Source organism: Tamandua tetradactyla, chromosome 8 (assembly GCF_023851605.1).
Source record: "Tamandua tetradactyla isolate mTamTet1 chromosome 8, mTamTet1.pri, whole genome shotgun sequence".
NCBI classification, from domain to species: Eukaryota; Metazoa; Chordata; class Mammalia; order Pilosa; family Myrmecophagidae; genus Tamandua; species Tamandua tetradactyla.
The window spans coordinates 4,549,231-4,576,310 of record NC_135334.1 but is presented as its reverse complement, the minus strand read 5'-3'; the positions used below and the strand labels follow the sequence as shown (position 1 = coordinate 4,576,310).

At 42.4% G+C, this 27,080-nt stretch overlaps 1 protein-coding gene across 1 annotated transcript in view; it reads left to right on the top strand.

Annotated features, from left to right (window-relative positions):
* Positions 1-27,080, top strand: part of NTM (neurotrimin) — a 1,015,613-nt gene that overhangs the window by 229,506 nt on the left and 759,027 nt on the right. The gene's annotated exons all lie outside the window — the stretch shown is intronic.

Sequence of the window (27,080 nt, the reverse complement as noted above, 5' to 3'; positions counted from 1 at the left end):
GCAAAACCGAGAGCACCCTCTCTGGCAAGCTGCTCTGTGCAAATGGGCAGGTGGGTGGGGACTCTCAGGGATTTTTCCTATGAGCTCTGGACTTGGTGAGAAGTAGTGGAGATGGCTGTTTGGGTGACACTGTCTGGATAAGGCTGGGACAGCCTTTCTGACGTGGGTTTTTTCAACACACTGAGAGTTCCAGCTTGGGTTACTTGGTGTGGTGGCTTCTTTCATTATGATGCTTACTGTATAACAGGGCTTTGAGGTACACACAGAGTCTTATCATTGAAACGGTGGCAAGACAAAGTCTCATCACTTAAATGGAGGCAAGACAAAGTCAAAGCCTTGCCCACACTGGATATTGGAAGACTTGACTCAGGCCTTCTCCATCACTTACTTTAGTTTCCTCTTCCTGCTATCATTCAATGGGGTTTCCAGACTGTGACGCAGTTTAGGTTTCTATTGATAAGCTGTGACTCAACCCTGAGAAGATCAAAGACCTCTTCGTGGAGACAAGACCCTAGGAGAACAGCCCATGGTGTGCATTTGAGGCGGATTTGTTTCTTGGTGTTTGTTGTATGGATAACAATGCCAAGCTCCAGGGCTGGCACTTGATAGAATCTTATTTATTCCATGAGTCAATAACTACTCCCCTTTATTCATGCCTCCATAAGAGACGAAGCATGCTTCTGCCTTCAAATCTTCTCCTTAGTCCCTGGTTCACTTAATATAAATGGAAATTAGGATAGTGGATTTAAGGTCATTATTGTCTCTCAGGGAGAAGACACCAAGGTATTCTTTCCTCTTCCAAAGAATGGCAGATCCTGCCTCTCTTTGCCTCCATCCCTTCATCTAATGTAGGAGTTGGAGTCTCTGCCCTTGGCAGTGGGAGAATTACAATTCTCTGTTTCAGTCATTTGTGTGGCTCTGGCATTATCATCCTAACAGCATCTTCTGGAAAACAAACAAACCAAAAAACATGTACAAGCACAAATTAATCCAGCTTCCCACAGTGAGGTAACCCTAAATAGGACACTTGCCAACAGCACCAGAACAATCGTTAAATTGTCAAAGAATGACCAGGGTAAACTGAGAGAGAAAAAAAACCTAGTGCAAAGAAACAAACAACACTGGGGACTCAGCAGCTGCAGCCTAGATAGCTGAGCCACAGGCTGCTGTGCCCGCCCAGGGATGCAAATTCGAGTCCCACAGACTTAGAGCATGATGGGAATCCCTGCTGCCTGCATGAAAGAAAAGTGGGCCACAAGAAGAGGAAAGAAGGCATCCACAAAAGAATCTTTCACTGGGGGCTTTGTTTGGAGGTTGGGACCACAGGATTCATTGGTAAATCAATATTGAATTCTTCCCGTAGGTGAACTGTGCTCTGCCTAGCTAAGAGTGAGGAAGACAGGGCTTTCCTCAGGACTGTTGTACAAACAAGCTGTACCCAGACCGTGGAAGGTTTCATCTTGGTAAAGTCTGTGGGTTGGGGTGGCTGAGCAGAACAGACAGCAACTGGCACAACAATTGAAGAGGAGTGTGAGGAGGACTAGAGCCATCAGAGGTGTTTCAGGGAGATGGAGGAACCCAAATGGATGAAACAAAGCCATCCCAGGAAAGGATAATGGCATAAGTAGAGGAATGGATGCTTTGGTTGGTTTGGGTGATAGTGAAAAGTACATACGATACACTTTGAAATAGATCTGTTGAGGACCATAAATAAATGTCAGGCCCAGGAGATTGGCCTTTACCCTGATGTCAGTGGAGAACTGCTTGAACAGTTTTTGAGCAGAAAGATGAAAGAGAAGTGGTATATAGGTAAAATTGATCTGATCAAAGCATGCACAATCTATTGGATTAGGGATATGAGGGAGAGTCAGATGACTGGGGTACTGATATAAATAATGTATCGAGCTGTTAGAGACTAAGGTGATCATATGGGTAGAAAAGAAGGGATGAAAAGAAACAGTTTTACATTATTAGTCACTGACTATATATAAAGGGCAGAGAGGATGAGCTAAGAAACTCTGAGATTTTTAACCTTGGCATCTAAGGAAAATATAAAAGATGAGGACATAGAAAAATCTGAGTCAGGAGGGGGAACTGATTTTAAGAGGGATGAATTTGGCTTCACTTAAACATGTAAGGATTCAGTAATAGCAAGATATCTTAATATAGGAAGGTGGAGAAAATCAATTACAACTTAAACTTCAATTGACACCTCAGATCTGCAAGGAACTAATTCCTGGTTCCTGAATGTGATAGTATTTGATTATCATATGCGACATTCTATGGCTGTACATGAATTTGGTAATTACAGGATAAATCCTCTGGCTTTTTGCCTCTCCAGCTCCTTGGTAAGGGATCACATTGCTCTGAGACCCAGAGAACAATAGATCAAAGGGGAATCCACTTATACAAGGAAAGGAGGAAAGAGCAAGGAGGGAAAGACAAAGGTTTTGAATTCAGTTGGATCTGGGAATCTAAAGAAATTCACTGGTTCTATGGCTGGGTGCTAGAAGCAGGATGGAACTAAAGAGAAAAGAGGTGTGAGGAAGGAGCTGGCTAGGATTGGGTGACAGAAGAGAAGTCGCCAGAACCAAGGAAACACACTACTGCATGTCAACTGAGGTGAGAAAAGCCAGACTGTTTTCACATGAAGCTATAATTGCCTAATTGCACATGCATGTATGTGAACATATGCTTCCAAAAATGGTCCAAAAGTAGATTCAAAAGATTAATTGCTATTTGCAGTGGCCATCCTTCAAGATGGCTCCCCAAATGCATCTTGGCATCCACACCCTGTGCTTTCTTGCCTCAGTGAATCAGGGTTGACCTTCCGAGACTCACAGGACATGGCAGAAGTGACAACATGTGACATCAGAGCTGGGTCATAAAAGGCATTGCAGGGTGGGCCGCGGTGGCTCAGCGGGCAAAGTGCTTGCCTGCTATGCCGGAGGACCTCGGTTCGATTCCCGGCCCCAGCCCATGTAACAAAAACGGAAAAACAAAATACAATAAAGCAAGAAAATGTTTGGAAAATGTTTCCCTTTCTTCCTTCCTTCCTTCCTTCTATCCTTCCTTCCTTCTCTCTGTCTTTCCTTTAAAAAAAAAAAAAAAAAAAAAAAAAAAAAAAGGCATTGCAATTTTCCCTTTCATCCCTTGGATCACTTGCTTGGGGGAAAGTCAGTCCCCATGTTATTTGGGGCATGGAAGCAGCTCTTAGAGTGGTCCACATGGAGAGCAACAGAGGCCCCCAGTCAATAGCCAGCACCAGCTTGCCAGCCGCCTGACTGAGCCCCATGGACGTGGACCCCCCAGTGCCCTCCAGCCTGTGGATATCAGTTGCCCTGAACCGCAACTGCTCAGCTGAACTGCTTCCAAATTCCTGACTCGCAGAAGTGGTGACAGAGCTTCTAAAGGATGATTGTAGTTGTAACCCACTAAGATTGGGGGTGATTTGCTATGCAGCAGTAGATAAGTAATACACTAGGGTAACACAAAATGTACTAGAACTTTTTCCAGTGGTTGATCTCAACTTTGCATGTGAAAAGTGCTTGGGCTGCATAATGTGTCATCAACGATTGAAATGTATGGATATGCTGTTTTCATTCCAAAGTCTATTCAAAAGTGTGGAAAGTTTCACAGCTCAGGAAAAGATACAGATGCATATTAGATGTCAAACATGCGCTTATTGAATTAAATTGGATTGAAATTGCAGACAGTTACAGATGAAGCACTTTACATTGTCACCTTACATGCTTATCAAATGGTGAACTACTGACAACAGCATGCTCCGTAGTTAGACTCCACATTGTGTAATGCAAGTGTTCCCAGCCCCCTACCAGGAGGGGGGCAGAGAGCAGGGGCTCACTAAAAGGACCAGCAGCCTCTCTCTGGCTCAGGTCCCACACACAGATCTGCAGTTAGCTCTGTCCCAAACCCCCACCTGTGCTCCTCAGAGGCCTTGTGTCCTCTTTTCCCTGGTCTCTGCTGCGGGAGCTGGGTCTGAGATGTACACACTGCAACCCTGCCTCACATTCAAGCAGGTGGGATAAATAACTCCTGCCAGTGCCCTTTCCCAAGGCATACCCATCTATCCCTGAGAATAGACACACTGAAACTGCAATAAGCCCTCCTCTCACATATACCTCATGGTTTTTTTGCATTGCCCTTCACTTGTGCTGCTGTCCCTCAACTCCCGTGTCCTCCATGGGGACACCTTTCCTTCCCATTTGTCCATAATCTTGAAGGAAAGAATATGGCTGGGAGAATTTACCTGGCAATTAGCCATTGCCTCTGGGGCTTGGCCTCAGCCTTGCCATGGAAGCCCATAAGTCACTCCTATGCCCACTCCCTAGAGGTCTTCCTCTACCCACCCACTAACTGTGTGCACATGCCAGATTTTGTAGTGTGCCCAAGCCTGAGGTTCCTGAAAGAATGGTTTCCAGTTATTTCAAAGTCCCCCATGGCCACCTGTGAAGAGTCTGGTTTTCTTCCAGCAGGTGCAATTCAGATTTATCTCCCCTGCCATTAAGCTGCCATGCTGCGCATGCTCTCCTTTCCTTTTTCATACCGACTGGTCTGAGGTTGGAATCCATGATAGGAATGTGAAACTCTCAAGTTTAGTACAAACCAAAAACTTACCACAACATGAGTTATCATTGAATCTGAAACTTTTGGTAATTCAGCTACTACTCACCAAGCACTCACGAGGCTCTAGACCTTTGTGCATGACCACATCAGGTCACAATCAATCCTCACCACCATTCCTCATTCCCAGAAGAAGTGGGGGCTCAGAGAAGTGAAGTCATTAACCCAAAACCATACCACCTGTAAGACTTGTGCTCCTTTTCTTTTGGGGGTACCTGGACAGTGCCTCCAGCACAAAGCTATTAGGACCTAGAGCTAGCTTGGGATGGGGAGCCAAAGAAGATAGGAACGCTGCTCCCTGACCCCTCACAGGGGGCCATCTTTTACCATTGGGTGCCTCCCTTTGGCATGGAAATTCTGTTTCTTATATGCATTCCTGCATGGGACATTTCCCTGTCTGCTTTGCAGAAACCCCAAATGCAGCATCCTACAGGGACCCAAGGCAAAGCCTTTGAAACCCTGTGTACTATGATATGGAGATGGCCAATGTTTTAAGCTGTCCCCCAGATTCTGGGGTGATGGGCTGTTACTGATTAGGAGCTGCCTCCTAGTTGGAAGATCCCTTAGCCAGGTGATGCAGAGTGCAGGCTTCTCTCTCTCTTAGAGTGCAGTGGCCAAAGCTCTCTATTCTAGAGTGTCCCCAAGGTGTCTAACCAGACAGTGATTCCTGTGTGATGCCTGGCTACCGAGAATAGCTTTACAGGGTTGAGGGGTCTTTGCTGCCTCTTCCTCAGACACCTTGCTCAGGTATCGGCTCCATTATTAGCAATAACAGATTTATACCAGAGAACAAATACTTTGCAAAATATGGGCTGATTATTGTTCTTTTAACCTCTTATTCCTCCCAAGGGGGAAGAACCTGTTGATGCCCCATAGGAGGTGAGGGAGCCAGGCATGAAGGGGTTGGTAGAGGAGGCAAGGAGGGAGGGGCCCAGAGAACCCCTGAGCACTGGCTGACGGGAGCTGCAAGAGGGACCCCCTGGGCCACAGCCGCCCAGACATTCTGATTGCTGTTTGGCTGAGGTCTTCAAGGGCTAGCCGTGGGTGACTTCCTCACTGAGGTTGTCACTGCTTTGTCAGTTCTTGTTTAGAGGTCCCCTGGCTTATACGATCTACCATCGTGTCCCCTGGGTCCCAGAGCACATAAAGCGCTTGCAGCTGCATATTGTCCACCAAAGCTATGAAATTGAAAAAAATATATGTATGCTTGGTTTAAAAATGTACTTGACTGAAAGGAAGAGAATGTTATGGATTGAATCACATTCCCCACAAGGGCATACTCAAACCCTAATCTCCGGTCCTATGGATGGCTGTGAACGCTTTGGAAAGAAGACCTTGGGAGATGGCATTAGTCAAGGTGAGGTTGAACTGAATCAGGGCGGGCCTTCATGCAGCCTGACTGGAGTCCTTATGAGCAGAGATGTGTACACGGTAGGTGGAGATAGGAGAGAGAAGGCCGTGTGATGGAAGCAGAGGCTGAGTGACAGGTTGCCACCAAGGCCCTACCAGAATGCTACAGACTTCAGAGGAAGCATGATCCTACCAACTCACTGATTTGGGGCTTCCAGGTTCCCAAACCATGGGACAATAAGTTCCTGTGGTTTGAGCCAACCCATTTGTGGCATTTGTTAGAGCCTTCGTGACTAGCTAAGACACTAGATCTGCCTTCCGTTGTGTGGCCAGCATCACCAGGCCTGACACCCCCTTCCAGCCCCTCATTTTATGTCTTCTTTGGACACCACACTTGTCTGTTTTTTCCTCACTTCCCCCCACCAAATCGTAAGAGAAGGTCTGGCTGCCAGGAAGGTTTGTTAACCTTGAACCTGCCTCTCCACCCCAACATAGTGGTGCAAACAAATTCCCAATGAAAACGAGGGAACAAAGACCTTCTCGAGGAAGTACAGTCATGGTCAAACATTGGGTAGCGATCCTGGAGCCTGAGAGAGCTGGTATCAAATCCAAGGCTTTCTCCCAACTCACTCTGGAAATCAAACTGAGTAATATGGTAGTGAAAACAGCATCCGCTTCACAGGGTGAGGAGGCGAGGTGAAAGCACTTTCAAAGATGAACACTGCACCTGGCTCACCACAAAATCTCAGTGAACAGTAGCTCTGATAGCATCATAGCCATGCCTCCTGTTAGCTCAGAGCTCCTGGAAAGTACAGATTGGGGTCTCATGCTTGTGCAAACCCTCTGGCACCCAACCATGGGCTGAAGATGTACAATTTAGGAGCTTCTTGAATCATTGTGGAATCAGCTAATGAAGAGGGGCATCCTAAGTTGAGGCCAGAGAACATGGTATAAGCTCTGCCTAGAGTTCTCTCCAGGACCCATCCCACAAAAACTGAGGTGGAGGACATTTGCAGCCTGCTCATCTCTGGTGTGCAAGGAGGGATGAGGCAGATGGCACTTGGGTGAGTGCATTCAGCAAATGGACTTCTTCATCTTGTCTCTTGGCCTTCAACAGAATCTTTGCAATGAGCTTAGCGGTGCTCTTGCCTTCCCTCAGTGGCTTTCTCTGTTCCATGCACTTACAGAGCCTGTGTCTTCCGAGGATGGCAAATCATCCATCAATCACAATTTTGGCCCTGCTTGGGGGAAGGAAGCGAAGGTGAGGATGGAGTGTGTAGTGGCAGAACTAGTGAGAGATGCAGGGTATCCACTCTGAATGTCTGCCCTAGGCCTAACTTGTTTCCCCCAGCTGACATTCCCATGGGCCCCGTCTCCTTGTCTGCCTGAGGCAGCATCAGGGCAAGCTGTTCAACGCAGATCCCGATCTCCCAAGAACAGGGTTTGTGAGCTGACGGACAGTGGAAAAAGAAATATTTCTTAAAAATGGGGAAGAGGAAATGATTGTGGACAGAGGGCATAAGGACAGCCAGGTAGCTGCAATAGAGAGAGAAAGCAATTTGGCAGTGAGTTGAAAATTGCTACTGTCAATTCCCCCTGACGCCCTGAGCGTCACTCAGGGGCTCCAGGAAATCTGTCACTGGCTTGGGGAAATGGCTGCACAGAACTGGTAATAGTTTGGTAATGGGGGCTGACTCACAGCAAGACGGGGCTACATTTGAGCCAGGGGATAGATCTCCTGCATTTAGACCAAGATGGTGAGATATGGAAACAGTTCCCTTCTCTAGCCCCACTCCTCTAGGGACTGAGTAGAAACCAGCCAGAAAAATGAGTGAAAGTAGAGAAAAAGTCTATATAAAACAGGGTTTTAAAAATACATACGTTGTGAGTGTGTGTGAGTATATGCATTCCTGTGCATGCACTGTTTGGTTTTGTTTTCCTGCTGCTGTTTTAATGACTGTGACTTCCCTTCTTGAGGCCCTCCTACTCTCTCTAGCATATCTCTACTTTATGGCAAATGGGTTTTGATTCTGCAGCAAATTGACCTTGAAATAAGTTCCAGGATCTGGGTTCCTGCATCCCAGATGCGGGATTTGGAATGCAGACTGCTCATTCAGCAGATACTCACTCTGTCTTCTGAATGTGGAGGGCGAGAGCCACATTTTGTCAGCCCACGAGGCAAAGTGGCATTGGGGGGCATGGAGGTTGCCGTGGGCATGAGCTGAGGTGTCTTGGGTCTTTGGCAGACACTGACCCTCCTTTCTTATTGCAGGCATGTGCATTTGTATGTAATTGACATGCTTGTATTTGCATTTGGGAATTGTATAGTGAGTTGGGGAGAGCAGGAGGTATAAGAACCTAGCATTATGTGGCTGTAAGTCTGAGGATTTATAAAGAACAAGCATATCATATCCCAGAGGAATTGAACATGTGATTTGGAAAGAAAGTCTGTGTATATGCATGCATATGTGTGTGCACACTCATAAAAACTAAGATTTGTATTGTGCTTATATTTTAAGACTCCATTTTTTGTTTCCATTTTGCTGAGCCTTCTGTGTCCTAATAAATACTTATTTTTTATATCAATAGGATATGGGTATTGCATATTGAGATTATAATATAACTTGTGGGCCTTATTGTAGAAGAGGCAGTGATGGCAAATATTTATTTTGCAACCACCATTTGCCTGGCAATCTTTGCAGTGAAAGCATGAGCAAAGCAAAGATGGAGGGACCTGCCTGTGCTTAGCAGGATAGGGCGGTTGAGTGCTCAGACAGAGATGGGAGCTCTACACAGCCCATATGCAGGTCTAATGTAAAGGCAACGTCAGTGGTTTTAGTTCATCCAAGGGCTGCATTGTCTGTGGCACTTGCTGAAATGGCAAAACCTGGGTTCAAACGATCAGAGCTAAAATTTTCCCTACCTAATTTCAATTTCTGCAACACCAACTCTTGTTGAAATTGAGCACTCTCCCCTGGGGTCTGTGTTATTATTGGGGCTAAAGAATGAAACAGATCACTGCAAAGAAAACCAGATGCCTTTTATAGATTATAGGGGGCGAATTTGGATCAGAAGCAGGCAGACAGGGAAGGAGGAGGATGCTGGTGAAACACCAGCCAGTCTGCTATCTGACCTAGAGCTTGGAGCAATGGAACCACCTTCTAAGAAGATTTCTGTCAACCGAGCCCCTTTTGTCCAGAGTCGATGCTGCTTCGATGCTGTCTTGGATGAGAACTGTATGGAGAAATAGGCAGAGAAATAGTGCCAAAAGAGCGATCACAGAAAGGCTTGGGGGCTGCTCATTTGCATGCTGCTCATTTCTCTTCCAGTAAGGGAGACCTTTGGGAGTGATTTTTATAGAAGAAGCAGTTAGGTATAACTCTGGTTACAGCAGAAATTCAGCAGATCCAAGACCTCAAAAGGCCCCTAGGGGTTACTTAGCACAGCCCCTTACACCAAGCAGATTTGTACCTACCAACCCTTGCAGAGCAGGGGTATTTTATTTTAAATATTTCTCAAGAAGGATATTTGATAAACTCCCCAATGCACTGGTACCAAAACAAAGCCTAGCAGGAAAAAAACAAATTTTCTCTGGAATATGGCCAAGTGCAGTCTGAGATGGATACAGATGTTGTAAAAGTTTTCCTTCAACCAAGATACTCATGTACACAGAGAAGTGAGCTTGATATTCTTGGAATTTCTGTGTGACTCTCGTCCATCCTGGTAGAAACAACATTTTCAGTACAAAGATGGGAGATGGGCAGAAGTCTCTGCTCCTGATAATATTAGAACATGAACCATATGTTGAGATGAGACAAGGAAACTGGAATTTGCTAGTTGCTAACAAGTCCAAGTAAGTGAATATGTATTTTCAGAAAACAGGTCTGGAATCAGAAAGCTTTGAACGCATTCCAGGCATGGTTACAAAGGAGCTTGTTCTAATGAGCTAGACCTTACGTGCAGTGCAGAATCCTGCATATCTCAATTAGCTGCCAGTTATTTGTGCTACCAATGCAAGAAGGAATTCCTAAAGAGTTGATAGTGAAGAAGTAGGAAAGTATGAAGAGTGATTGGCTAGGACATAAATCCCAAGAATAAAAATATACTAAGATTGACAGATATAAGGCTAGGCTGTAGAATTATGCAAAGGATAGAATGCTAAAGAGTTTTGCCCAGTTTGGACATGATCTTGGTCTTGGTCAGCAGTCCTCAAGATCTTACTTCAGCTAAGGTGTTGGCCAAGTGAATAAGCCTGGGCTTTAATCTGTATAGCTCGAGTCCTTTATAAGCGAAATGAAAATCAGACAGAAAGAGAAGTCACGGGGAGCAGCCAGAAGCAGAAAGTCAAAGAGACCCAGAGGAGAAAGAAAGAGACAATGCCACGTAGATCGTCATGAAATGGATAAGCCAAGGAATCCAAAAGATTGCTGACAGAAGATACTGGGCAGTGGGGGGGTGGGGGGTAGGGAGCACAAGCCTTCTAACCTCTGAACAGTGAGCCAATAAGTTCCTGTTGTACAGCCAACCCATTGTATGGTATTGATTTTAGCAGTTGGGAAACTAAAACAGCATAGCTGGAGCTTCTGAGTGCACCAGTACTCTAGTGAATGAATTCAAAGGAGAATGCACAAGCATATGCTTCCAAGGGCAGGAGAAGCAATGTTTGACAGGGTTGGTAACATCCCAGCAAAACAATGCAGGTGACTGAATGGAGATCTGAAATGCTGTCTTTGGAAGTCTGCATTCTTCCTAAGCCGTAGGGTGAAATGGAGAGACTGCCAAGTTTCACCAAACCACAGCTGCTTCCAATCTTACAGATACACACTTAACACTGTCAGGAGAATCTGAAACATACACCTTTAGCAACTGAAGTCTGGAACAGGAAAGCAAAGGCGCTGGGGCACAAATGAAGTTTCCATCTCTTCTAGAAGTTGAAAGCCAAGAACGAAAAATAAAAGGAAGAGATGAAAGTGAACAGGTGATTATGCATTTAGTGTGACAGCACAGGATCTTGTCTATGAAACCGGAGTTTATCAGGCCAAACTGGTGGGCACTTGGCATTAGACTGAATGCATCCGTGTAGAAGGGAAGAGAAAGCATCTTTAGCTAAACTCTCAATAAGGTCATTAAGTGAAGTTGAGGGAGACGGAGAAAATGCCCAAATGAAACAAGGACTTAAGATCTCATGATAGAGAAAGAAATGAGATAGATGATGTGTCCAGGAGAATAACATGGAACAATATCAGAAGCAATATTTTCAAACTCAAATATCTATAGTCTGAACACAGAATAAGGGTAGTAGAAAAGGGAATGTACTTTTCTTTGCATTCGTTTTCTGTGATTTCATGGTCTCTTCTGCTACACCAAAGATCTGACCTATACTGCTAAACCCTTTCCAAGCCCTCATCTTCTTTGCAAACCTCACACCAGTTTCTTGATCTCCTTTTCCTAACACCTCCTCCTATTCACTATTCTTCAGGAAGAACCATCCTTTTAAAACATAAATCAGATCATGTCATTTCCTGCTTATAACCCTCCAGTGGCTTTTCATCTCATGAAGAGTATCACCCAAATACCCCATGGTGGCCGATACGGCTATTCGTGCTCCAGCCCCTCTCTGGTCCAGGACCTTGTATTCTACGAGTCCCCCACGCTCCCATTTGGTTAAGCTATCGGGGACTTGTTGCTGCTCTATGAACCCTTCACATGTGCTCTTGCCTCAGAACCTTGGCACTTGCTGGTCCCTCCTCCTAAAATGCTCTTGTCCCAGATATTCACAAGGATTGAATTCCATTCATGTCACTGTTCCTATGCTGCCTTGTCACATAGTGCATGCCCCCAACACCAGCCCCACTCTCTGTATTCTCACAACATCTGTTGTTATCTGACTTTAGGTGACATACTGACTTGTTTATCGCATGTGTTCTATTTCCTAGACTAAGATGCAAATGTTATGATGGTGTGAGTTTTGTCTGCTTGGTGAACTCATACATTCTGAGTGCCCAGAAGAAGGGTTGGCACAGGGCAGATGCTCAATAACTAGTTTTAAATGAATAGATGAACAAGCGTATGAGTGACTCATAACATGAATTATACTCACCAGCACAACACCATGGATGCTGCCAGACCACAGAGTTCCATAATGGACAAGATGTGAGGATACAGAAGACCTAACTGTTGTGATATATAAGAATAAAAACAGTATTCAGAGATAACTGACTTCACCCCCTGTTAAGATTCTGAAGCCCCAAATTAATGATCTCGTAGCTCGTATTACAATAGCTTAGGTCTATACCTTCACTGATTAGAGCTATGTTTGTTTACACCACCCAGCATGCTATTTGCCCTCTAAGAAATATGATTCCAATGGGGAAGACCAAATGTATCAATTTGGCAATAACTCAGGAATACCGGAAAAGTGTCATTATCTTATTTCTTGTTTTTGAGCATAATAATCAGTGTAGTGGGTGATAAGGAAATATCAGGGGCCAGAAGAGATATTCATGGGGTGTTTTGAGGGATGAAATTCTGTGTGTGAGTATCTAAGAGGTGATCACAGTAAATACAAGGGAAGTTTGATGTCTGTCCCTAAATGCAGACCCAATGATTCAGTGTCACCCTCTGGGAAAGGGAGCAGCCGAAAGGCGATGAAAGTATGGTTTCCATGGGGGAGGGCAACTGAGAGGCATACAACATCTGTTTGGGGGTCTAAGTAGCAAAGGGCAATATATATTTTTACTCTGTCTTTGGAAGCCTGTGAAATAGCACATTAGTCAGGGACGCCGTGTTCCCTAAGGAGGCTCCCAAGAGCAGTGGCAGGGATGAGACACCGTTGCCAGGCCAGAGCATAAGGTCAGGAGAAGAATATTCATAGGGATTCAAACCAATACAGGATGTGAGCAGGTCCTATAAATATATAAGAGGTGCTAAAAAGCACACACATTTCATCCACTAAAGCTAACGTGACCTCATGCATGCCCACGGTGAGGACTGCGGAAAGATAAATGCAGGCGAGATAGGTGAATGGGTGTTTTATTGATCTCATCATTTGCATAATCACAAGTAAACAAGCATGAGAGCTGAGACTCAGACCCCCAGAGCCTGTCCTCTTCTATTATCGACTTCACTGCGTGGGGACAAGCCATTCATTTGCATGCTTAATACAGCCTAGTGTTTAAAGCATTTGGGGAAAGAATGAACAAATAATTTATTTCATGCTTGAAAAGTTAATTCATTTATATTAATATTCAGTTTATTACCTCCAAGTTGATCAGATTATTAAATTAACTATTATTCAGTAGCCAAAATCTTACAGCCTACACAGAATACAAATTGACCACGCTCTTCTGCGTCAACGCAATTCAGGAAGAACTGAAGTCAAGGGGAGAAAGATGGAGTTTCAAGTCTGCTTCGGTTCTGCTTCTGGGCCCTATTTCTTACATATCAGGAACTCATGAATGATTGTCTGGGTCGGGCCTTCTAGAGAATAAGCCAAAAACTCACTGAGGAATGGCAGCCATTTGCATTCATCTACTAAAATGGTGTTTCAGTGTTTGTCACTGTAATACCAGTCTCCTTCCATCGAGGTGCTCTTGTTTGTCTTTGTCCTTTCAATAACGGTTCTCCAGATTTAAAAAGGAAAAAAGTAAAACAAAAAAGAAGGGAAATGGCTCTGAAGAAACTGCTCTTCAACCACCTCAGAAAGTATGCCTGCTCGGAAAACATCAGCTTTGCAAAGCGCAGTCCCCATGAGCAAGCAGGCATCATTCTGCACCAGTGTTTCATTTGGTGGCATTTCATAATGGTCCACAGGTTATAGATTCCTAGGGTGACTTAAAATATGGAACATTTATTGTCACACAATTCTGGGGCCAGGAATCCAAGGTCAAGGTGTGTCGGCAGGACCATTCTCCCTCGGCGACTTGCAGAGAAGAATCCTTCCTTGCCTTTTCGACCTTCTGGTATTTGCTGGCAATCCTTGATGCTCCTTGGCTTATTGGTGATGCATTGCTCCCGTCTCTGCTTCTGTCATGTTCTGTGTCTCCTCCTTTTCTCATAGGGACATCGGTTATGTTGGGTTAAGGGCCACCCTACTGCCTTATGACTTCATTTTAACTTTCCCAATTCCTTCTGTAATGATGCTACTTCCATATAAGGTTTCATTCTAGGGGTAAGTGCCGGAAGAAGGACCACAATTCAATCCATAACACCACCTTAGAATGAGGACACTCAGCCTAATGGGTAGCAGTTTGTGAGCACAAGTGGTCTAGATTGAGTTTTGACACTGCCATGCCATAGCTGAGGGACCTTGGGAAAGTCTCTCCACCTCTCTGAGCCTCAGCCCTGCAACCATCAGTGTGGGTGACAGCACAACTTCTCAGCATTGTTTGGGGAATCAAATGAAAACTTACATGAGAGGACTTTTGCACCAGGTAAAACCACTTACAAATATGGGGTATCATTAGAATAAATTCTTTGGGTTGTTCAGCAACTAAAAGCCCTTGGCTTGTGCCCAAGTTGGATATCATGTTGTACACCATTCCATTTTATAACAAGTCGTGTTGAGAATCCAAAATGCTTCAATTTTCAAAGCCCATCTTCTACCACTTGCATATTTAAATGAAAATTCATTTGGGTACCAGTGTGCTGGGAGCAAGATAGCAGTGACTAAATAAACAAATAATCAGCGATGGATTAGGCGTTGGCAAGGATGAGAAGGCAGAGTGCCTGCAGAGGCACTGGCCCGAGGACCATCAGAGCCCAAAGTCCCCTGCTCTGTGCATTACCCTCAGGGGCCAGCCTGTGGAAGGAAGCTTACTGCACAATTAAGCACCTAATGTATGTGTGAGGGGAGGGGGAAGAGTTAACAGTGTGTGTTTATTTTTTTAATGTATCAGGTTTTTTTCCTCCTGTATTTCCTCTGCTGTCAGCTGAAGAAAAGCCTCATGACTGCCTCACAGTTGGCCAGTTACTTAGTATGTGACCTGGCAGAGCAGAGTCTGAGTCCCACATCAGTTCTTTCCCTAAGACATTTGTTTTTGACCAAGGTAGCTGAAGACCCTCGTGATTCTTTCTGTTAAAGGAGATGATGGGGCCATGGCAAGAATATTTTGCTCCCAGTCTTCCCTGTGTCCTCTCACCTGTGAAGAAGACAGTGAAGAGCAGGCCTGAGAATCTGTCTTGGTTTGCCAGAGCTGCGATAACAAAAACCACAGACCAGTTGGCTTAAACAACAGGACATTCGTTATATTACCTGGAGGTTACACATCTGAAATCAAGGTGTCAGCAGGACCGTGCTTGCTCTGAATTCTGTAGCACCCTGGCAGTAGCCTGCTGGGAATTTATGACTCAATCTCTGCCTTTGTCACATGGTCATCTGTCTCCTTCTTTCTCCTCTCTCTCTTACAGTGTCCAAATTTCCTCTGCTTACACAGATTCTGGTCACATTGTGTCAAGGCCCACCTTGATTCAGTTTGGCCTCACTTAACTCATGATGCCTTCAAATGAGTGCTCTTTCGGAGGATGGGGGGGGTTGCAATCCAATGCTCCAACTCATGGGTGCAGAAGCCTGATGTGTGCTACAGTGAGATTAAAACAGGATCCTTCACCAGCACCCTACCATTTTTCAAGGACCCACTCACCCAGCACACATTCCAGTGGCCATGTGGCAATGGAGGTAAGACGTATGTGGTGGAGAAGGCTGACATCAGGATCTACCTGGACTGAGATCCTGGTCACATTAGTGTTTTCATCTGCAAAATGGATCCAGTACTCTTCACCTCTCAGAGTGGTTCTTAATGTTAAATGTGTTAATACAAAGAGATATGGGGGAGCATCTGTCACCTACTAAATATCTCCATCTCAGGAAGTCCCCTGTCTGCTCCCACCGCCCTTCGTCATTGCCTCTGGATTGCCACGGGGCTCTGCTGTGAGGTTTTGCACATTGTGAGAGCTCCTTCTGTTGTTTGCAATTTCACTGGCATGTATTTTTGAGGGTAGGGGTCATGTCAGTGCATGCTTTTGTTTTGCTTGTAGCACTCAGCATTGGCCATGTACAGAGTAGACCTTTACTAAATGATGGACTTGTTAGCACATGAGCAGTGAGTGGAGTAGTGAAGTCGCAAGTGCCCATCCATGCTAATCATATGACAAGGCTGTGTTTGGGTCACGCTTCAGTTTTTGGACCTGTTCCTCCAGCCACTTCCTAAATATGTGTCATGTGCCTACTGCATGGCAGGGATGGGGTAGTAATGATGGATGAGGCAGAAGTCTGGCCCTCACAGATCTTGAGGCTTAGTGGGCTTCAGTTATCTATCCATTGTAGGTATTATTGCTTATCTAAATAGAAATTATATGCAATTCAGAGTACTAGAGATCACCATACATAACCTGAAAAGCTTGAGGGTATGTAAATAATAAGCTACAAATGGTTCTGCTTCACTTCCATTGAGCCCTGTCATTGAGCTGGAAGCAGTTACCAAATTACAGACTCCTCACCACCTATGGAGCTTATTATCTCTTGTACGGAAAGCAATGATGTGGAGAAACCAACACCATTTTAAAAACTACGTTTTTGAGTGTGTTAAATCATTGTGCTATTTGAAGGGGATTGTGCTCCTATAAAAGCCCATAGCTACATCCAGCCCACGATGTATATATATTCTAGAAGCTGCTGTTTTATTATTTAATGAACACACATAAGCTTTTTCTTTCAAATTCTAAAAGTCTAAGTAGGGAAAAGAGCTCACTACCAACCATCCCAGTGTGTCTAGGATGGAGGAATTTTCTGAGATTTGAGACTTTCAGTGCTAAAGATGGAAAAGTCTTGGGCAAGCAGGTAGAGTCTGTCACTCTGAGAAGACCCTCCCCTGGTGGATTAAAAGGGCCCCTGGGTAGGGGGTAGGGGTGATTTCTTGTTCCATTTCTCCAGCCGGCAGAGAGGAAAACAGGAAACTTTATGTTTAAAATGCACAGAAAGCAATTTAGTCCTTTTTTGGGGTGGATAAACATTATCCTATGGATACTTTTCAAAGAGAAAGAGTGAGAGCGAGCAATGGAGAAAGAAATGAAGGAAGGAAAAAAGAAAGAAAGAAGGAAAGAAAGGGAAAGAGAGGGAGGAAAGAAAGAATGAAAAAAGAAAGGAGGGGGAGAGGGGGAAGAAGGAAGAGAGGGAAGGAAGTAAGGCTTAAAATAACGTTTTAAGAAAACTTTGGGGTATAGCATACATGCAGACAAGTGCACAGTATGTCAGCTCAATAAACTGTCACAAACTGAACATGCCCCGGCTGAAATTAAGAAACAGTGCTCAGCACAGCTTATTGCCTTCCAGCTGTCTCCACACTAGCCTCCCAGGTTGACCTCCAACTTGCTTCTGCCACCCCAGATAAGTTGCATGCTTTTTAACTTACACAAAGGACCTCTTCTGTGGTTGGCTTCTTCAGTACGACACTGTGTTTGTGAGATTCACTCACAGTGTATTTTTGGTTGTCATTCTCAGCGCAGTGGAGTATTTCACCATTGTACTACAGGCTATTTATCTACTGCACTTTTTAAGAGCTCTTAGGATTATCTTGTTTCCAGTTTTTATCTACTACAAATAGATCTGTTACATGTATTCTTTTTTTTTTTTTTTTTTTTTTAACATGGGCAGGCACCAGGAATCGAACCACCCGGGTCCTCTGGCATGGCAGGCGAGCGTCCTTGCCTGCTGAGCCACCGTAGCCCACCCTGTTACATGTATTCTTGCACAAGCCTTTCGGCAATTATATGTTCTTATTTTTTATTGAGGTAAAAAAAAAAAAAAAAAACAGTTTTCTTCCAAGAATCCAAGAAGTTTTACAAACTTGGGAATTATTATGTCAAAGATTCTTGAAAGAGCAAAATGCTTTGAAAGCTCAAACATATGTAAGAAATATACCTGCTGCACAGTAGTGAGAAAAATACCTAAGATGTTTGTGTTTCTTCAAATATTTCTTTGAAATCAGTAACTACTGCAATGCTAATAATTAGTCATACTATAAATACAGATCAATTATTAATCTTAGTAAATGCTAATGCTTGGATGTTTCGGTTAAAATTTCTGTTCTTTCACTGAAAGGAGTGGGGAAATGTGTGAAGTATATATTACTCATTGGATCACACAATATGGGAAACGTAGCTATTCATTCAAAAGGTGGTAGTTTACATCAGCTGCAGGCAGAGTCCACCTCAATAGGAAATAAACAGCTTCTAAGAAACTAGTTTTGCAACTTCACATACGTAAAGTGACATCAGGCTTTATAACTGCAGGGCAATAAGAGAGGAAAAGGCAGGCATGAATTGGGGGTTATGCTCATTCAGTTGATTTGGATAGAATGAGACAATCAGCAAAGGGGCAAAGGGTCCTAGACAGCCTTAATCTCCATCTGAAACCTGTTAACTAGTCTTCTTACATGGCCTTGTTCTCTTTAAGGAAGAAATTTCCATCCTTTGCTTCTTGCATTGCTGAGAAAACAAAATATGAATGAACAAATGAATGAATGATAAACATACCCCAGTCTTCCTTCCCAAAATTACTTCCTCCGTGAGCCTCTAACCACAGAAACTTGTAAAATATCTTGTGAATTACAGCTGCTTGGACAAATGCTCTGAGGAACCTTTGTGCTTATCTCACTGCCCATTCACCAGGGAAAAGGTAATGAAATGCAAGGCGCCCGGTGTGTTTGACAAGCTGGTCTGCTCCAGCAGGCGGGTTGAGAGGCTCAGGGGCTGGGATGGAAGATTAATTAATGCTAAAAGACACAGTTTGATGTGGCAATGAAATTTCGATTATAATAATCTCTAATTATCCTGTACTGCGAGCGACCTGACTCTCCCAGGTGTTTCTTTCTGGTTCGAAATTGCTATTTGTGCAAGAAATAAAGCAGTCTGAATTTTTTTGTGGTGGTGGGGGGAGGGTGGTTGGTGTGACAAATGTAATTGGAGTGGAAAGAGAAACGTAAGCTGTCCTGCTTGGAAGCAAGGGAGAATCAGGTGTGCCCCTGTTTTAGTTTGCTAAACCTGCAAGAACGCAGTATACCAGAAATGGATTGGCGTTTATAAACGAGATCTATTAGGTCACAGTTTCACAGATCTAAGGCCATGGAAATATCCAAATTAAGGCATCAAGGAGAGGATAACTTCACTCTAGAAGGCTGATCACTTCCTGGGCTTTTCAGTCACATTGGAAGGCACATGGTGACGTCTGCTGACTCTTTGCTCCTGGGTTTCATTGCTTTCAGCTCCTGGTTCCAGTGGCCTCCCCTCTCAGCTTCTGCAGGCACTCACTTAGCCTCTCTAGGGCAAACTCTGGATTTTATCTCATAGCTTAACATCTTCAAACTTCTGTGTCTTACTTTCATTTCCTAGCTCTCTGTGTTGGTTCCTTAAGCATCACCAAACTTCTGCACGTAAGTGTCTGCTCTGGGTGTCAGCTCTGAGCTTGTTATCTTAATTAGTAAACTTATTAAGACCCACCTTGCCTGGGCAAGGCCATAACTCCATGGAAGCAATCTAACTAAAAGGCCCCACCCTAAACAATAGGTCTGCCCCTGCAAAATTGGATTAGGATTAAAAAAAAACCCAAACAAAGAAAAAGGACACAAATTAGCCCTTCTTTTTTGGGGTGGGTGTAGGACTCAGTATAAAGAGAGAGCAATTAGAAAATTCATTCTCACTCCTCTGCTTAGTTCTCTTCTAGGCACCACAGATTGGATATATGGAAATTTTGGATTTTGCCCTTGAGAATCTTACAAAAGAGGATATGTGGTATTTCTCTACCAGCCTGTGAAATGAAGATGACAGAGGTCTTCTCAGGGACTCAATAACAGGTTCAATGAAGAGTAAAGCAGCGTGGCTGCAAATGCATTATTATTATTATTTTTTATCTGTAGAACCAGAACAGAATGCCTGAGTCATTTCACACAAGGCATTCTATTCTGATAATTTTTAGTTGTGATCGAATGGAGCCAGGCTTCCACCTAAGCTCTGAGAAGCTGTCTCACTCCCCACCCAGCACCATTCAAATTTGCATGGCTGTCCAGCCTCTGAAATGGTCTTCTATGAGGGAAAGTTTTATGACCTTACCAGAGGGAAAGCTCATCTCTCAGCAGGTAACTCAGAGGTAACAGGTAGCAGGTAACAGGCAGCCAGCTGCACAGTGAGAATCTTGCCAACATGGGTATCCATACATTGAATGATTGTCTGGCTGGGGAGAATGGGACACGCAATTGCCTCTTGCTCACACTTATCTGCTTAAAATTGCTTCTTCTCCTGATGGAAGCCCCAGGAAGAAAGCAGCTCACTTACAAGAATCACCCTGGAGGATGCATGGATCCATGCACACAGTTTCAAAATGGGAGTTATTTACATTCTGTCGGTTCAGTTGAACAGAGGACAGAACATCATTTGTTTCCCATTAAACCGGCAATCTGGGTGCAAGAATAAAGGACACAAATTTGTATTTTGCTAAAGGAGGTATTGCAGTTAGGATTAGGTTTAACTGCAAGTAATAGAAACCAAAAAAAGAATGGCTTAAAGAATATTGAGAGCTATTTTTTGTACAAAAACTCTAAAGATAGTTTTCCAGGGCAGGTGGAAGTTCAGTGTCTCCAGACGAGACTGTGCCGGCTCTTCTCCCCTCCACCCAGTCCAGTGTTGCCCTTACGGTAACGGCCAAAGGGAGATGAAACATTTTCCATCACAAAGGAACAAGGGAACATCAGAGGGAATGGACCAACTGTGTTTTAGGAAAATCCTTGGAAGCTCCCATACAACCCTCCTGCCAAGAAACTTGATCACATGGCTACGTCTTACTGCAATGGAGTCCACTACATTTTCCACTGAAGTATGAGGGGATCCATGAATTTGGGGATGGACACCTAGGTAGAAAGTTTAGCAATTTCCACCTTGATCAGGAGAAATCTATTACATTTGCTATCCAAAAATCAGATAATCACAGGAGTAGGTTCTTCTCACATGTTTTTATCTCTTAGTAGCCCTCACTGTCTTAATCCTAGCTTCAAAGACTTGAGTAAGCCATTTGAAACTGCATCTAGGGAAAACTTCAGAAATGTTTGGTTTCTTCTGACTGTTCCAAGTTCTCAACGTTACCCTTTTCCATCTACTACTTGAGTCAAATAAAATCTTATGTGGTAGCAGTTTACCCATTCTGATGGTTAGTTCCTCAAATTATTTCTTAATTCCTGTCTGAAATGTAGATCAGTCCATAAAAGAAAATGTAACATTTACCCTCTGTGCATAACACATTTAGCCAGTAAAGGACGTATGATTTATAGATGGAGAGCAAGTAAAAAATCAAGGACTCTTATGGCACAATGTAATCAAAATCCACAAGGGTCCTTGAGAAACTTTGATTTTTCTCTTTGCTATTTCTTTCCTCGGTCAGATTATGATAATTGCCTTCTACTCTGGGATTTCTAGGAGGTCAATTATTTGTCTGGATTGAAGGTTAAGCCTTTTTTAAAACACATTTTTAGTATGAAATATAACATATATACAAAAAAGCAATAAATGTGAAAGTACATTGTAACAAGTAGTTATAGAATAGATTTCAGAGTTCTGTTATGGTTTACTATTCCACAGTTTTAGCCTTCTAGCTGCTCCAAGACACTGGAAACTAAAAGAAATAACAATATAATGATTTCAGCAGTCATACTCATTTGTTAAATCCTATCTCCTCTGTTATAACTCCTCCTCTTCTTTTGATCCTTCTCCCAATTTTTAGGGGTATATGGACTCTGCCTTTTCTATCTTTTTCTTGTTGGAAAGGGGTGTCAATAATATGGGATAGGGAGATGGAACTAATTGATGTTCTTGGAGAGGCTGGCCCTTCCAGGTTTCAGGACTTATCTGGCCTAGGAACATATCTGGAGGTCTTAGGTTTCTGTAAAGTAATTTCAGTATGTGAGACTTTTATAGAATCTCAGATAGAGCCCTAGGTGTTCTTTAAGGTTAATAGGAATGGTTTTGATTGGGGTTTGTCAACTGTGATAATTAGCAATATCTAGCTAAAGCTTGCATAAGAGTGGCCTCCAGAACAGCCTGTCAACTCTATTTGAACTCTCTTGTCCACTGATACCTTATTTTGTTACATTTCTTTTCCACCTTTTGGTCAGGAAGGAGTTGTCAATTCCACGGTGTCAGGGCCAGGCTCATCCTTGGGAGTCATGTTCCACGTTGCCAGGGAGACTTTAACCTTGGATGTCATGTCCCATGTAGAGGGTTTTGATTTTACTTGCAGAGTTGGGATTAGAGAGAGAAAGGCTACATCTGAGCAACAAAATAAGTTTTCTGAAAGTAACTCTTAGGCATAACTCTAGGTAGGCTTGGGTTCTCCTCTACAAATATAAGCTTCACAGGCTCAAGCCTCAGGATCAAGGGCGTGGCTCATTGACTTGGGAGTCCCTAATATTTAAGACAGTACCAGGGGTTTCCCAAAGGTAAAGCTTAGTAGTTCCATATTTTTTCTCCTTTTTAATTAACTCCCCAGCACACTCTGGAATGTATCTAGGTATTACCTTAAATTGTATAGAATTACCTCATTCCCATTCCAGGCTCCATATGTTTGGATTGTTTAAATGAGCTATCCAGATAGGTTGTTAGAGTATGTGCTACAGAAAATTTAGGTTTTAGACAAAATAATCCTCTGTTCCTTGATGAAGTTCTGAAATATAGACAATGTCATCCTTACCCCTGCATTCTGATTTGAAGTGTAAGCCATTTATTGAGTATTTTTTTTCACTTTTATCTCTAACACCTTACATGAAATTTTAACTAGGAATGGTAAGGGATTCAGAATTTTTCCCTCTGGAAATCTAGTCTTTAAGGATACCTTTTTGACATTATTCTTCAGAGTAAAGTTTGGAAGAAAAACGCTGAAAGTAAAACTGTGCTTTCAAGTACCAAAAGTATCTCCCAATTTTTATTGGCCCCTATGTCAATATGATGATACTGCTTTTCATTTCCATCTAGTAAACTCTACAATTTTTACATTTTCATCCTTTAAAAAGCCATAATGATACCTAGTGTGGTTTATAGGACATTATATCAAGAGCACTTAGCTTACTATGGCTTCAATAAATGCAACGTATGTGTGTGTATGTTTTCATGTGCAGTAAATGAACTTCTTGCCCAAAATATCCAGACAAATCAAAACACCCAAATCAAAGAAAACTCCTAAACTGGCAAAATTTTCAACCAACCTAACTTCTGATTTTCACATTTTGTTCCTTGCCCATGTTGTTACTAGATTCTTAAATCACAAAGTAAATTATTTTCTGAAAGCTCCCACTAATGTTAATAAAAGAGATTATTAAAAGCAGTAAGAGACTGCAGTGTTTTTTTTAAACGACATGTTTTCAATATAGGCAATATCAATTGACTCACAACTTAAAAGGATGTGGAAATAAGCACTGTAATAATTCCTCCCACTTACCCATTAATTGTGCAATTTTCCATTGTCATTCACTTTTGTTACTACAATTTCCATAATTGTTTTGTACTAATTATAAACTTAAATGCATTCAAGTTTCACAGCCAAGGAGTCTTTTACTTTCTGATATGTTTGAGAATATCTGCCCAGTGCCTTTATTGCAACCTGGTTGTCTAATATTTTGGTGTCACATTTCACTCCCTTAGATCTTGGTAAGTATTGCTCTACTGTCATCTAGCATTGAATGTTACCATGGAGAATTCTGAAATTAGCTTTTCCTTATAATTTTATTTTTTTTCTTAGTGACTCCTCTTTATTTTTTCCTAAATGTCAGAATTCTTTTTTTATCCTCAATGTTATATTATTTAACAGGAATATGTTTCAGTGTCAATCATTATGAAAGAATTTAGCATGAAACATAGGGTGCTTTTGAAGTGCAGATTCTGTTATTTCTTAATTTGAGTCATATTCTCCCGTGTTATATATTTGAACTCTTAAAAATGTAATTATTAAATTCATTGTTTCAGGAATACAGGCATACCTCATTTTATTGTGCTGTGCAGATACTGCATTTTTTACAAATTGGGAAGTTTTGTGGCAACCCTACATCAAGCAAGTCCATTGCCACCATTTTTCCAACAGCCTATGCTCACTTCATGTCTTTGTCACATTTTAGTAATTCTGATTATTTCAAACTTTTTCATCATTTTTGTATCTGTTCTGAGGATCTGTGATCTTTGCTGTTACACTTGTAATTGTTTTTTGAGGTGTAACGAACCACACCCACAAAAGTGGTGAAGTTAATAGATAAATGTAGGTGTATTCTCACCTCCCACAGTCTGACCATACTCCCATCTCCCTCCCTCTTCTTGGGCCTCCCAATTCCCAGAATCATGCCAATATTGAAATTAAGCCAATTAATAGTCCTATAATAGCCTCTACGTGTTCAAGTGAAAGGAAGAATCACACGTCTCTCCCTTAAACTCAAAAGCTAGAAGTGATTAAGCTTAATGAGGATGGCATGATGAGAGCTGAGATGGTTACAAAGCTAGGCCTCTTGCGCCAAACAATTAGGCCAAGTTGTGAAGGCAAAGTAAAAATTCCTGAAGGAAATCAAAATTGCTATTCCAATGAACACATGAATGATAAGAAAGCAGAACAGTCATATTGCTGATATGAAGAAAGTTTTAGTGGTCTGGATGGAAGATCAAACCAGCCACAACCTTCCCTTAAGCCAGAGCCTAATCCAGAGCATGGCCTTAGCTCTCTTCAATTGTTGGCAGGCTGAGAGAGGTGAGGACACTGCAGAAGAAAAGTTTGAAGCTAGGAAAGGTTGATTTAAGCTATCTAAATACCATAAAAGTAAAAAGTGAAACAGCAAGTGCTGATTTAGAAGCTCCAGCAAGTTATCCAGAGCATGTGACTGAGAACATTGATGTAGGTGGCTACACCAAACAACAGATTTTTGGTGTAGATGATAATGGAAGGAGATACCAACTAGGGTTTTCTCCCCTATAAAAGAGGACTCAACATCTGGCTTTGAAATTTTAAAGGACAGGCTCACTCTCCTGTTAGTGGCTAATGCACCTGGAACTTCAAGTTGAAACCACTGCTCATTTACCAAAATGTAACTGCTCATTGACAGGGCACCTGGTCACCCAAGAACTCTGATGAAGTTGTACATTGAGATTAATGTTGTTTTCATTCCTGCAAATGTAATGTCTATTCTGAAGCCCATGGGTCAAGGAGTAGTTTTGATTTCAAAATTTATTATTTAAGAAATAGGTTTTTTTGAGGGGGTACAAAATAGTTCAGTGGTAAAATTCTCACCTGCCCATGTGGGAGACCCGGGTTGGATTCCTGGCCCATGCCCTTCCCCTCCAAAAAAATTCAACAAATGGTGCTTCAATAGCCAGATAGTCACACAGAAAAAGAATGAAATGTGATCCCCACCATACAACATACAAAAAAAAAAAAGCTTTGTAAAGCTACAGCTACGATAGAGATTCCCCTGCTGGATCTTGGCAAAGTAAATCGAAAACTTTCCAAAAAAGATTCACCATTCTAAATGCCATTAAATACACTCATGATTCACGGAAGGAGGTCAAAATATCAACATTGACCAGAGTTTGCAAGGAGTTGATTAAAAATTTTATGCATATGTTGGAAAGGTTCAAGAATTTAGTGGAGGAAGCAATTGCAGATGTGGTGGAAATAGCGAAAGAGCTAGAATTAGAAATGGAGCATAGATCTCATGAAAAACTTTACTGAATGAGGAGTTGTTTCTTAGGGACAAGAAATGAGAGTAGTTTCTTAAGATAGAATCTACTCTTGATGAGAAATGACGTAGAATATTTTATCAACTTAGTTGATAAAACAGCAACAGGAATTGTGAGAATTGACTTCAGTTTTGAAAGAAGTTCTCCTGTAGAAATAGACGCCATCTATTTGTTCTGATATTCCAGGGAGCCCAATGTTTTGTTTTCTACTTTTCCACAACCGAAGTGCTTAGAAAGCGGAAAGCTCAACTGAGTTTGCTTAATAACTGGGCTCTGATTTATCCTCTAGTGCTTTGTTAAATGCCCATTTCCGAAGAAGGTATCCCAAACTTCAGAGCAATTCTCAATTTCATTTCAGAACATTAAAGACCTCACTTAAGTCACAAAAAATAACCAAACCACTATGGAGTTTGTTCACTTTCCTCTTCACCCATTTTAATAATCTCCCCCACCCCTTTGACCCAAATGGAACTTAATGTGCTTTATTAACTTGAAAGTAAGATCCTATAAAAAGTAAGTATAATGATTTCTTCAATCCCCGTAATTTAGAATTTTCTATAAATTTATTAACACTGTTCTATCTTCCAAACTTTTAAAGTAAGAGTTTAAGTTTTCTGTTTCCTTCTCATCGTTTCACCCAGGTTTTTCTCTCTCTCTCTCTCTTTCTCTCTGCCATGTTATTTAGAAGGAAAAAAACAGCTAGACATAAATCTGTTTTGGTTACCATAATGAATCAGAATGGAGAGCAACTTCAGAAACTCCTGGAGAGGGATTCCATCCCTCATGTTATGTTCAGCTAATATGTATGAAGGAGAGAGGGAGAAAACAAGACAGAACAAAGTCATCTAATAACCAGAGCAGCCCAACTCTCTCTCTCTCTCTCTCTTCAAGGATATATTGAGCCAAAGCCCCCTTGTGAGCTGTTTTGAGTTGCAGATCTGCTTGCAAATGAGCTTGGAGCACACTGAGTAGAGGGGATGGTTGGTAAATTTTATTTCACTTTACCAGTGAGCTGAAAAGCACTGGATAATATGTTATGAGTTGTAGATCTGTTTGATTGCATTGTTGCAAAGTAGGAATTGTTTTGCAACATAGATTCTTAATCACTGAGGCATCTATGATTGAATGCATCGAAAATTGGTTGAAATTGAAAGTTAACTATACTGCAGATGGCTTATTCTGGTGTATAATTGAAAATAAATTCTAATAACTCTACTTGAAAGAGCTGCTGGAGGAAATTTCAAGCCCCCTGGAAAAAAATATTTTCTCAAAGACACTCTTCCTGTGCATAATGTAGTAATGAAAATAAAACCCTCTTCTAAACCTAAGCTGGCTTT